The sequence below is a fragment of the Scardinius erythrophthalmus genome (assembly GCF_964197995.2).
Source record: "Scardinius erythrophthalmus genome assembly, chromosome: 5".
In the NCBI taxonomy this organism is placed as follows: Eukaryota; Metazoa; Chordata; class Actinopteri; order Cypriniformes; family Leuciscidae; genus Scardinius; species Scardinius erythrophthalmus.
In genome coordinates, this window is record NC_138225.1 from 30,645,932 (window position 1) to 30,659,218 (window position 13,287).

The 13,287-nt window shown below is 36.7% G+C and overlaps 1 protein-coding gene across 4 annotated transcripts in view; it reads left to right on the forward strand.

Moving 5' to 3' along the window:
* The first annotated feature begins 971 nt into the window (after positions 1–971).
* The window catches only part of kank1a (KN motif and ankyrin repeat domains 1a), a 48,152-nt gene continuing 35,836 nt past the window's right edge, over positions 972–13,287 (forward strand). For 2 of the 4 annotated variants that reach the window (XM_081367130.1, XM_081367132.1), the window contains exon 1: positions 972–1,177. The gene's annotated coding sequence lies outside the window, so the exon portion shown is untranslated. Of the gene's footprint in view, positions 1,308–13,287 lie in introns of all 4 variants that reach the window. The other 2 variants (XM_081367131.1, XM_081367133.1) reach the window with 1 other exon arrangement.

Consider the following 13,287-nt stretch of genomic DNA (forward strand, 5'->3'; position numbering starts at 1 on the left):
TAGCCTATTGTTGGCCTGACTTGAGAAAAGGTGAAAATGCCCCAGGAAATCTCTATCTATTAGCATTTACATTTGAACTTAAAATAGCCTATAAATAATTATAATAATTTGGTGTTATTATAATCACAATTGGGTGACTTTCTGACCCTGCTGATGTCCTCCTGAGACCCAGGAAAAAAGTTTTTTTGAATTAAGTATTTTTTCATGTCATTAGGCATGACATTTTTCATGTTTAGGCAAAAACAATGTGTTTTTTGTTTTTTCATTCTCCAATCAATTTTTAGGTTTCAGGATTTTTTTAACCAAACTTTGTATAAAAATGATTCTCAACTATGTTATGGCATAATGGAATGAATTGATATAGGCCAACTATTTTAATTTATGCAATAAATGGCCATAAATGGGTTGTTCTATTCAATACAATATGCACTGTATCTAATTTGCATATTAATGTTCTTGGGGCAACATGTAATGAAAAATGTGTAATATTAGGAGTAATAATTGGTAATATTTTCATAATAATATCTAAAATTTCATAGGAATATTGATATATAATTTATAATTTACTTGTTGTTCCTCCCAAAATGCCTGATAAACATGATTCCAAGTGTCCTCTAGAGTGGACATGAAACCAATTGTATTGTTTTGTAACAGAAAGTCATATTTTGATTAGAAACCCATAACATTTTCCTGATATATTGATTTGTGACAATTAACTTGAAAACTAGTCAGATTTAAGTGCTAATTACAGTGCTAAATTTGATCACTAATTTCATTTCAGTAATTTGTAAAGACCAAGGAGAAGTTGTTGTCATGTGAAACTTTCAAGCATTTGGTATCTGTGAAAAGCCCCGAATGTGCTCTTTACATGACTTCCAGACTTAAAACTGTGACATGTATGGTGTCAGAGAAATTCACTAACATGTAATGTCCACTACAGTGTACAAAAGTGTATTCCTGGTTCCCAGGAGGATAGTAAGCAGAGGAGCACCTGCCTTTGTGTACTCTGTTATTTGCACGTCACGCTCTCACGTCAGGGAACATGTATTGTGCGTTCGGGTGAAACACGCTCTTGTGCGCATGAGCGAAGAGGACAGGAGGACACTTCACCGGGACTTTTACAAGGGGAGCGCACGGACGGGAGAGGGACGTAAAAACAAACTTCTTTAAAAAAAAGGTAGGCTAATTTATTGTTCCTTTAAAAAAAAAAAAAAAAAAAACGCTAACCGCATAGGCTACTTATAAACTAGACTTTATCGCTCACTTCAGGGCGCGTGCGAAACCTGATCCCGCAGCAGCTACAACAGGTCTGCAAAACACTTGTGTTTTTCTGTGGGATATGTTAAGCTGATAAATTTTGTCTTAAGTTAAAATTATGAGTATATTTATAAATATAAATGAATCGTGATAGTGGTATAAAAACACTGAATGTAAACTGCAGGACCAACGTTTGGAATAAATGCTATGGGCGATTGTAGTAGGTGCATGTCGCACGACTCTTGTTACATGTCAAGATAAGAGATTACAATATAATTTTAATGGTTAACAGGGTCAGCTCATTTGTGAGGAAAATAATTTTCTTCAGATGTTGTGTGTTGAGACTATACTCAGTGAACCCATGATTTGTTTTAAAACAACGTTCGATATAAATGATAGAGTTTTTGCAGCTAACCTTTGTGTCAGGAAGCATGCGTTCTTGATTCTTCCCGCTACGCCATGCGTTTATGTTTATTTATTTAGGTGTATGTGATAAATGATAAGTTTAGGTTTGTAGTTCTCATAACTTAGTTGGCTATACCTTGTGGAGAGCAGGGTAATTGTTCAAGGTCTGTAACTGTGTTTTTGTGTCTTAAAGTTATGATATAATGTTACTATACTTGTTTGTTAAATATAGTAGTTTAACATTCTACAACTGTAGTATAAATTCATGTCAAGTGAGTGCTGATGTTACAACTTACGGCCAGATGGTTTGTGTTACACTAATAGAACACACAGACATTTGACAATTTGGTTAAAGTGATTGTACACTCCCCGGTCTCCCCTAGATTAGCTATACATTTCCCTGTATTCATGAACTCTTCAGATGCAGTCCTCAGGTCGCTTGACAGGAAGTAAGTAATTATGATGATCGCCTTTCCTGTGCAGATTTCAGGAAGCTCGAACTGATTTTCATGATAACCACACTATAAACGACTGATGTCTTAAAGCTGCTTGGTGGTGGTTTGAGTTCTCGAACAGCCATTTACTGAAATTCTTATCATTCTTTCACTACTGAATTTATCGTCCTATCAGTCGTTATCCAGGAAAATGTAGTTGTACTACCAAAATCTGCTTTGTACCTTAAAAGATACTGAAAACCACCATAATGGGCTACTTGATGTATTAAAGTTCATCTTAAGGGACACAATAAACCGTGACTATACACAAACCAAGACGAGGACAGTGCATCGCGTCATACAACAAAGACAAAACTCTATCAGGGTTACTCATGTGACACTAAAATAATGAGATTTACTTAACAACATGATATGTAACAGAAATGCCCTAAATAAGGAAAACTCATAACTATTTAAACTTTAACATAACCATGGGCTTCTGGGAATGTCATTTTATATGTAACATGACATTTTTTTTTATAGTGCAGCTTTCCATGAAGGTCCAGGAGAGGACTTTTAGTCCTGAAATACACTGAACTTTAACTTGTTCATTGTGTGTGCAGTGTTGGCATGCTCATTCTTCCAGGTTGGCATCATTGCCATGTACAGTCTGCAATAGACTCTCACAAAGACATTATTATGCGCTAGTGAAAAGGATTGTCAGCGACCTACAAATATTATCACCATCAAAAATGAAACCTCTGTTTGGCGTATATCTGAAACAAGGGAGCCCTTTCCCCTTTCAAATATCATTCGCTGGATGCATTCACCCATCATTTCAACAGCAGACAATTTTTAAATTCTTCTTTGTTGGATTGGATCCCTCTCTTATTCCAGTTGCACTCCTCAAGAAGTCTGTGGCCTCTTTGACCACGTTAAACTTGTGATAGTATATTTTGTAAGGGGCCAATCCAGAGGAAAATCGGCACATCCACAGGGTGTAAACTGTTCGGTTCTGCTCCGAGACTGTGAATGGAAGAAGGCTTTGCGATGCCGAGACATCTTTTGGAGGTAGTCCCAGTTGTTTAAAGAGGGAACTGTTTCAAGATGAAAGTCTTCTAAAGCCTCCTTTCACCAATGACATAATGAAAGACCATATTAAAGAATGTGAGATCCCTGTCTGCCTTTATGCTTGCTTTCCAGAGGGATTCTTATTGTTAAAGCAAGATGGCTAGATCTTTTCTTTGAAGCTGAGTGCTGTTCATGGGTGGCAATGTGGTGTTTCAAATGAGAAGAGGTTTGAATGTGAATTTCACTTTCTACCCATGTGAACACATACATGTTCCTGTCAATTTGAAAACAAAAGGATGTTCTATATGCACATTGTGTGCCTCATTAAATATTTATCCTGTACCATTATGCATTTGTTAGCAACAGCAGGCTTGGTTTCTGATTAGGATACTTGTTACAAAATAAAACGGCTACAACTACAGTTAAAAAGGATAGGCTAGATGGATTCAAAAATCATTTACTCGCCCTCATGCCTATCCAAACCTGTATAACCGACTTTCTTCTGTGATACACACAAAAATGGTGTTTAGACGTTCTTCAAAATATCTCCTTTTTCAAAAAAAAGGAAATCCATGCAGGTTTTAAAAGACAATTTCTACGTTCAGGCCCTTGTGGACATATGGCGGAAGCCTCCTCAATTTGCACCTTGCTGAGGAAGCTTTCCACATTGGGATCAAAGCTCAGTTCATGGTGAAGGAAACTGTCACCTAGATCTCTCTCTCTCTCTCTCTCTCTCTCTCTCTCTCTCTCTCTCTCTCTCTCTCTCTCTCTCTCTCTCTCTCTCTCTCTCTCTCTCTCTCTCTCTCTCTCTCTCTCTCTCTCTCTCTCTCTCTCTCTCTCTCTCTCTCTCTCTCTCTCTCTCTCTCTCTCTCTCTCTCTCTCTCTCTCTCTCAGGCTGTAAAATCCACACTGCCGCCTGTTTATACAGAGGAAATTACTTCCACTTTGCTGCTTGGTTAGAATTGTTTGCAAATCTAATCTACCCCCTTTACCATCGCTCCAAGCCTACCAAACATCTCTAGCATAGAGAATCTCACACTATATTGTGGATGGGTTACCATGTCTTTTTATGCTGTTTTTTAACACTGCTTCTGATTTAGTTAGTTCTTAAAAAAACCTAGATTTTTTTTTTTTTTAATTCTGTTTCATAACTTGCTCCTGGTCAATATACACTGTCGTTAAAAAATGTGGAGTTCATGGTTTAAACAAAGGCTGCGTTTATTTGACCAAAAACAATAATGGGAAAAATATTACAATTTAAATAAACTTTATAAAAACTTTTATATATTTTAATGTATTTCGTTTCTGCGATGTAAAAGATGAATTTTCACATGATCATTCAGAAATCATTCTAATGTGCTGATTTGGTGCTCCTTTTATGAACAATGTTGAAAACGATTGTGCTGCTTAATATTTTTGTGGAAACTGATATTTTTTTCAGGATTCTTTGATGAATGAATAGTTCAAAAGAACTTGAAATATAAATCTTTTATAAACTTAGAAATGTCTCTTTCTGATTAATTTAATGCAGACTCTCTGAATACATTTATTAATTTATTTTTCACAAAAAAAAGTCATATTGACCTATAACTGTAGTGTAGGCGAATCTTGAAATTCACTCACTGGCCAGTTTAATTTGTTGTGTCATAATTTAACTTGTTACTTATATTGTTGAACAAAATGCAGACAGAAATACAATCCTGTGTTCAAATTATTCATCATTCAGGATGGTTGTCAATTTGAGTTACTCATTCAAATAGGTACAGTAAACCATGCTATAATCCTTCCTTAAGAGTAAATGCTGTTTTCTATCTCTTCAAAGTAAAGCACGAAATTTTTTTTAGGACTTCCTAGTGGAAAATTTTTCCAGTTGTTTGCACTCAGAATGTTAGTGACCTTTATTTCCATGGTGATTTAATCACCTGCATTTGATGCCTCATCAACTTCATGTTTGTTCTTTCTCTTGGTGGAATAGGATGTACATTTTTAAATCAAATCAGTAATTTTCCATCATAAGCAGTAAATGTACCTTCAGTTAAAGCCTTTTCTCATAAAAATGCACCCTTTTTTTGTCCTGCTAGCCTCAAGGAAGGTTATATTTGAGGAAAAGACTCGGGTACAAGGCAATTAAAATCGAGAGGCAGGAGGTCCAGATCTTTTGTTGTTGTTAACTGGTCGTATCCAATCAGGAACCATCACATTGGCTTGTTTGACCGTATTCAAGACACTCCAGTATGACTTTTTGCTGAGGATGCTGTCTAGACTTCGTGTTTACATATTAATTAGGAATTAATTATCTAGACGATCAAAGTCCGGTGGGAACTTCCTCTTGTTATTTCCTCATTCATTTAATGATTGCAATATTTACAACAACAAAAGTAAAAGGTGCTATTGGCAGTTTTATGGAGTATTGCTTTGCTTTTTGTACTTTTGTGTTCACAGCTTTGCCTTGAGCATCCACGAAAGGGCTTCTCAAAACCTCCCTGAATATAGCTTTTTTTGGTCAGTAGTATCAGTGCATTGCTTTCAGGCTTCCCCTTTTGCTTATGAGAAAGTAATTAGTAAAGACTCTTAATTAGAAGTGCAAAATGAAGAAAAAACGCCATTGCTTGTTTAGGTTGGCTAGTCACAGACTTAAACTGCTTTGTAAATTCATAAAATCTTTTCTTTGTTACCCAGAATGGACCGATTGAATGGCTTGCTGCATTCTGATACATGGTCCAAAACACTGGATTTAGAGGAACACCTGGTCATTTGACGTTTTCTTTTATTTATAGCTAGAAACATTCCAGTAAAATATACCAAAGGATCAGGTTTTCTGCATCCCAGAGAGCTCTCAGCGCTTTAAGGTCATTGTCCTTAGACTATGTGTCTGCCTAACACAGTGACTTTATTCTAGTCTGTTTTAGAGTTTTGGATTGATTTCTAAGAATAGGAGGCCGAGAAATGCTTTACCCATACATCTACTGGTTCGTGTTTACATGTCGAACTGTTTGCTGTTTTCCCTCTTCTTCCTCAGAGTTTAAAGTTTGTTTCCCATATAAAACATTTTCATCGCATAGAAGATGTCCACATTATGTCCACCAGGTTGTATAATTAAATTCCATTTTTAAAATGTCAGAACGAGACAAATGGGGGTCTTTATTATTTATTTAATCATGCCTGTAAGTGGCCGAAGACATCACTTCACTATATCCATTTTTAAAATATTTATTTAATCATGCCTGTAAGTGGCCGAAGACATCACTTCACTAAAAGTGATAACTACATCACTCAGTTGTTCCATGAGGTATATCTAAGAGGTTTCTCTGTTTGGCTCTTCACTTTCCATCAGGCATTTTTCATTAAAATGAAGGTAGATAGATTCACATGTGGCAGCGTGAAGATCTTGTCAGGTGACGAGAGAAAACGCACTCTGAGCAAAGATGCAGCTGGGATTAGTGGGTGCAGAAGAAACTCCTACATTCTCAATGTGTCAGTTGTTTCACAGAGGTCTTTTTGTTCTTCGTGACGTATGGCATACCCACATTTGCAAGTGACATTCATCTTTGTAAATATGGTTTACTCTGAGTCTTTACATAACTGTGCCATTTGACAGTGAAGTTATAGGTCAAATGACTGTTTTCTATCAGACTGAGCCACAGTTGACTTGCTTTCCCTAATATGTTGACATGCACAGTTACAGTCTTCATCTGTCTGTTGAAATATATACTGAGCATCACTTATGTATGTCTGATTGCAGTATGTTTAAAGGCTGGAATTCTCTGCACAAATTTTAGCCCCGATTTACAGTCTGGACAAGTCAATGGCAGTTGCTGAAAGAGCCAGTCAGCAGATTTTGGGCAGTCTGAGTTTACAGATTTCACAGAAAAACACTTACCCCCGGTTTCACAGACAAGGTTTAAGTCTTACTAGTCCCAGATTAAAATGCATGTTTGAGCTGTTTTCACTGAAAGCAACTTGCTCTGACAAATCTAATATGTCAGTGGCATTGTTTTGTCTCAAGATGCACTTCTTGCTCAGGCATGTTTATAAAAGCTATTTAAATGTCCTAATTAAACTATGGCTTAATCCTGGCTTAAAGGTGAACTAAGTAACTTTTTTATCTTAACCGAAGTCATTGGAATGGTTATATGACTGTTTTCGGGTTGAATGGTGGTCTTCTCGCACCCCTCGAGTGCCTGTGAGACGAAAAACCACCCTTGCAACTTTGGGCCGGCGGGCCGCAGCGTCAGGAAGTATCGCGTGATATCAGGTCTCGCGATGTAACAAACTGCTTTACGGCACTGCACGCATATACTATCTAAACATTTATATGCTAGCCTTCTGTGTATTATACATACCTCAGTGGACATGGCTCCGTGCGTTCGCCGGGTTCTTTGAAAACAAATGCACATGACCAGCGGGAGAAGATGGGACGAGCCAACGAGTTTTGACGACCGTGTTGTCAAATATCTATTCCGAAGCTGTAGGGGGAGCTCTATAGAGAAACCCGCGAGCAAAAAGCGAGAAAACAGCGAAGAAATTGGCAAAGCTGCATAATGCAGCTTTAATCTAAGCCCTGTCTGTGAAACCAGGCTGTAGTGTATGACAGGTACAGACTCATTTGCCATGCATCTCCTAGAAACAAGGTGCATGTTTCTGTGTGAGTTTGTTGTGTTTGTCTGGTAGTGTATTTAGTAGTAGTAATTTAGTGCATGATGCCCAGTTTTTGTCAATAACCATTTAAAAAGTCGACAAGAGTATGATGCCTAGTGTTTAAAAATATGTTCAGATTTAAAAAAAATTGGGCTGTATATTCCAGCACTAACATAATGTACGTGCTTGACAAACCTAAGCTACAATTGCATTTCAACTTCAGAAAAAAAAAATTCAATCAGGTCTCTGATAGTGGCATTGTAAATTTGAATTTGTGCCATCAGATCTACACTAGAGAGAATACCGCCCTGGGAACTCCTGTGCTTGATGATACCTGCTCTAATTGGTTGTTTTGATGGCTGTTCATGATGGAGATCATGTAGACTTGAGCAATATCAGAACCTCATACTCTTACATTACTATTCCTGCCATAGAAAGATATCCTAAAAATGGTTGGAAGAGCAGTATGCTTGTATGTGGTTCTGAATTCAGCAACTGAGTCAATCATTAACCATAAACATTTTATAACAAGATTCCAGCAGGTGTGATTGAAGTGAGGAAAAGATATTCAGGGAATGAACCCTCCTCTGATCTCCCCTACACTGACTTCTAAAGTTCAGCGCTCAATGGAATGCAGTGAAGGGTAGCGTTGATAAATACTGAGCTGAAGGTTTGGGGCAGGAACAGGCAGGTCTGAGGAACGTACAACTTTGCTCTATTGAGTGCCCAACATTTATGCAAATCTGCCTTGTTTGAGATCTTTCTTTATACATTTTAACCCTAGTCATGAAGTAGCTGGTCTTTTGTGGACTGTAGACCATAGTCAGGTTAGACGCCATATTGAATTTAACACGGTGAAAACGAGGCTGTAAGGGATAAACTTATAGTCTTTATAATGGTGCACACTGTATAAAGGTTCTGAAGATCACTTAATTTTTACAACTTACAACTTTTACAGAGTTTTCGTCTACTGAAAGTTTTATTCGGAAAGATGTTTTGTCAGTTGAACAAATGGTATGTTGTTAAACTACCGCATAATCCATTGAACACACTGTAATTCTACCCCTCACAGCTTTAGTTTTATAATCGGACAAAATACAAATATCGATATATTTAGTTTATTAGCACTGGAGGCCCTTGAGCAAAGATGGCAGAGTTCAAATTGTATCAGCTGAGCAGCTAGCATTGATATGAATGGGAATGGTAAAAGTTTCTCAAGGTATTATTGACCTCCAAAGTAACAAAAAAGCCATTATTTAGGCTGTGTGTGTATATACTTGTACACTCTAATGTATTTAACAGCCCACATTTGACTGTATGTGTTGTGGCAAACTGACAACCTACAGAGAGCTTGGTTGACTGACCACTGATCTCAGGTTTCAGATGAAGGCGTCTACCTCAGCCTGTCGGACTGCTTGAGTTACCCCATCAATGTCAGCTAGGCCGATGTCATCCTACACAATACCTTTAGGTGTCCAGTGGTTACATGCTGATGGTTTGTCTAAAAGCGATACAACTTTAAGAATAAAGACAGGATGATATGGTGAGTTTAATCTGAGAGTGAGAGCGTGATTCGATCATTTTGTGTTGATCGTGCATGTGCAACATCCCATAGGTTCTGTACAGGAAACGGAAATGATTAGTTCACCTCTGAAGTCTTTGGTTCCGAGTCGTTCGTTCTATTGTCACGTCACGTGATGTGACGACCGTATTGGATACAGAAATTAGTTAATCATTCCCAATAATTAGTAATTCCCATAGTAATATTTTAATTTTTTTCTCTTAAAGTTTCGTGATGCATTTCCAGTCTCAAATTGCATACATTGCGTACTGCATAGCTTCAGCTATGGGGCTGTGACGTGACAAAAGAAAGAATGACTCGGATTGGGAGGTGAGGTGACTGCATAGCCTGAAGACCCAGCTAAGCAATTCATTAATCTGTTTTAATTAATCTTAATTTCTGTTTTGTATAATTTGGCTTTGGCTGCATTAATAGTTTTTTGGTTTGATGTTGATGTTGAGAATGGGAAAGATACCCTTATTTTGGCTAACTAGGAGACTCTAAAGGAGGTCTCACACCGCATCCTTAATTTGAACACTGTGGTGCCCAGCTACGATTCGAAGGCTGTTCAAAACCCTGCCATGCCACTCACATAGTTTTCCATTAAATTACAGTATACTTCATTAAATTCCATTAAATTACACTATACAAATCATTGTTAATAATGCTTTAACCCTAGGCTGGAAGATTGTGTATTGTGCATTTTTCAGCAAAACGTTTGACTTTCTTTCACTTGAATGAAGTCTATGCTTCATATAGAGAGCTGTAATAATATAGATTGTTGTGAACACCGTTAATTAATAAAAATTTAGCAATTGGCTTGATTTCGCAGTTATCCTAACCAGTACAAGCATGCTGCCACAAGCTTGTTCCTTATGTTGAGCTCTTTATGTTCAGACATGCTTTATGTTGCTAACTACTTTTGCTTCTGTTGATAACACATGTACACAGAAATACTCTGTGTGATTTAAAAACCACAAGAACAGCCTGCTAATGTTTTTACTTATCTAAATTGTTAACAGCATGCTTACCTAACCTGAAAGTGTCTCTCTTGGCATTTTTTTGTCCCCCCATATTCACCTAATTTCAAACCGAATTTGGTACTGTCATGTTTCTGCTTGATATTAATCTGAAATAACCAGGCTGTCTGTGTGGGATTCAGTGCTTGGCCTCTCTTAGCTTTGTGCCGAGCTAAAGCAAAGCCCAGTTCATAATAGTCCTCTCAGGTTTCTGTTTTCACTAATACGGGCAGGTTCACCTAGGTAACCAAATTTCCATCTGGATTCAACCTTCTAATGTGTCTTTTCATCCTCCCCTTCATGCTTTTGAGAAAAAAATCAAACAAGTTAATGTTTACTGAAAGAAAAATCACAAAGTTTTGTGCATTTGTTTAAATGGCCGAGCAGGATCTCACCACCTGGTTTGCTTATTAAAATGAACAGGCCACCTGCACGTCAACACAACCTTTTTAGCTGAAAATTATTTCAGGGTATGGTGCTCAATATGTTGAATTTTGCAATAGACATAATATTCAGATAGACTGAATATTAACAAAATATGCAAAATAATATTTTATTGGATTAGGGAAGTTCTATGGAAAAAATCCTTAAATAAGTTTTAGGGTTTGGAGTTTGGGGTTGCATATGTCAAAGTACATGTAAATTAAACCTAAGGGGCAGTTAGCAGTCACAAGTTACCAACCAGTCACAAGTTACAACCCAATATTTTTTTTTTAAATTTACATTTTGACATTGGTGATATACGACTTGAGTAGTATGGAAACTGCATTAAGGCATAATCTATACAACCAATCAGTTTTATATTAGGCTACAATAGTTTAATGTTATTAACAGGTGAGGCGATTTAAACTGTCCACTCTCACTAATGGGTGTAACAGTGAAGTTGCGATTCCTAGTTAGAGTGCAATCGTGACATTACAGAGAGAGTGCATTCGCAAATGTACATGGATGCAAATATGGAGATTTAATCTCACAATCATCTCAAGGGATGATTTGCTACTATTTAACCGATGTATTTTAATATGCACTGTGTAAAGTCTTTTCCCTTGCTAGAACATCCATTATTCATTCTCTAGAGAGTGGCTGGGCAAACCTAAATGTAGCTGAGTCCTTTATTGTTATAGGGAAAGTAAATGTCTTAATGTATGCAAATATGAAAAAATGAGAGATGTTTAATCACAATAGTTTTTTTAGTTTCTCTTTTACAGTGCCTAAAAAGCATGCATCTTTCTCTTACTAGGCCTATATCTTGGTATTATGAATCTTGGAGAAAAAAAAAAAATCACTTGCCAAACAAATAACTTAAGCCCATGACATGTTAGGCATTCTAACTCTTGTACATGACTTTTCATTAATTTATCAAGACATATGATACATGAATTGCTACTTTAAGTAAGTGTAAAAACAAAATGTAAAAGACAAATTAGAAACATGTTACCGCATTTAAGACAATCAGATAAACACCACTTTTATATTCTGAGGCACAGATACTTTACTTTTTTTGCAGTCATATGCTGTGTTATGTATTATATGAGAGTGTTTGGACTGTGTTACACTCTTCCAGGGGCTTGTGATGTGATGACTTAATTAAAAATTCCTTAACCTCAGGCCTTGGCAGAAAAGTGTGCTGTACAGTGACAGATCTCTCAAAGCCTAAGCAACAGAGAACTGGTCATGTTTAACGGGATTCAGTAGCTTTGAATGAAATATATATTGAGCTTTTTATATTTACTTCATAAGATTCACAAAGCTTCATCCTACTTTTGAACTGATCTTTGATAATCCATCGTAAGCCCCTTAAAACTGCCTTAAGTATCAGAATTTAAGAATCTTGCATCTTATCTTTATTTGTTTCTTCTAAAAATCCATTATTCCCATTATCAGTAATTCCAGATTATCTGCAAATTCCTCTAACTACCCTAGTGAAAAAAAACCTATACCAAAATGTATTTAAAATACATTTATTTCATACCAAGTATAGCACAAAGCCATTAACATATTTACTGACATCGCTTGAGACTTATTGATAAAAATATTATAATTAAACTTGGAGTATTTCTTTATTGCACAATGCACATTTCTTAATATTAAGCCTAAAATGTGTTTTAATATCACTCTTAGTAAGGATAGTATGATCTCTGTATAAGATCAGTCTTTAAATGCAAGATATTTAAAGTGTACCTAAAGTATACTTGCAATAGTTTAGCACAATCAAATATACTTATATATATATAGCACTGCTATATATAGGACCATAGCACTACTTCAGGATAATTAAAGTGCATTAAGTAAAAAAATTAGTTGTTCCAATTTAGCAGACTTTAACTAGGCCTATCAATTTAGTATATCGAACGCACAATTGCAGGGTATTTATATTAAGTATATGCATGTGTAAATGTTTTTGTAGTATACTTAGCATAAAATAAATGTATTTCAAATAATACATTTTAGTATATTTATTTTTCACTAGGGTACTGCTCCAAAACCAAACTTTACGTGTTTGTGTGGCTATGTGACAGGACCCCAATTGAGGGGGCTATTTACAGACTCCTCCACATGTCCACGGCGAGAGGACGGTCCCTGGAGTCAGCTTTGCGGTCGATAGACAATGCTTCTCCTAATTTGATCAGTGCTCACTGCTCATTGATTCGTTAAGCCATGCTTGTAATTTCTGAGCTCATTCCCAGGCATTCCTCTAGTGTCAAGGTCATGAGCCGAGCTGTGTTCTGTAAGATCAGTCCACTTGGGGTGCCATGTCTAATGGACCCAGGCAGCTTGTAGACCAGAAAGAGCATCTCACTCCTCTCAAGCTGCCCATTGTGTGGGTTTGCTAATGCTGATTACTGTTAAACAGTTTTTAAGCCAAAATTGGAGATAAAATCTCTTTAGAAATATTTCTGAC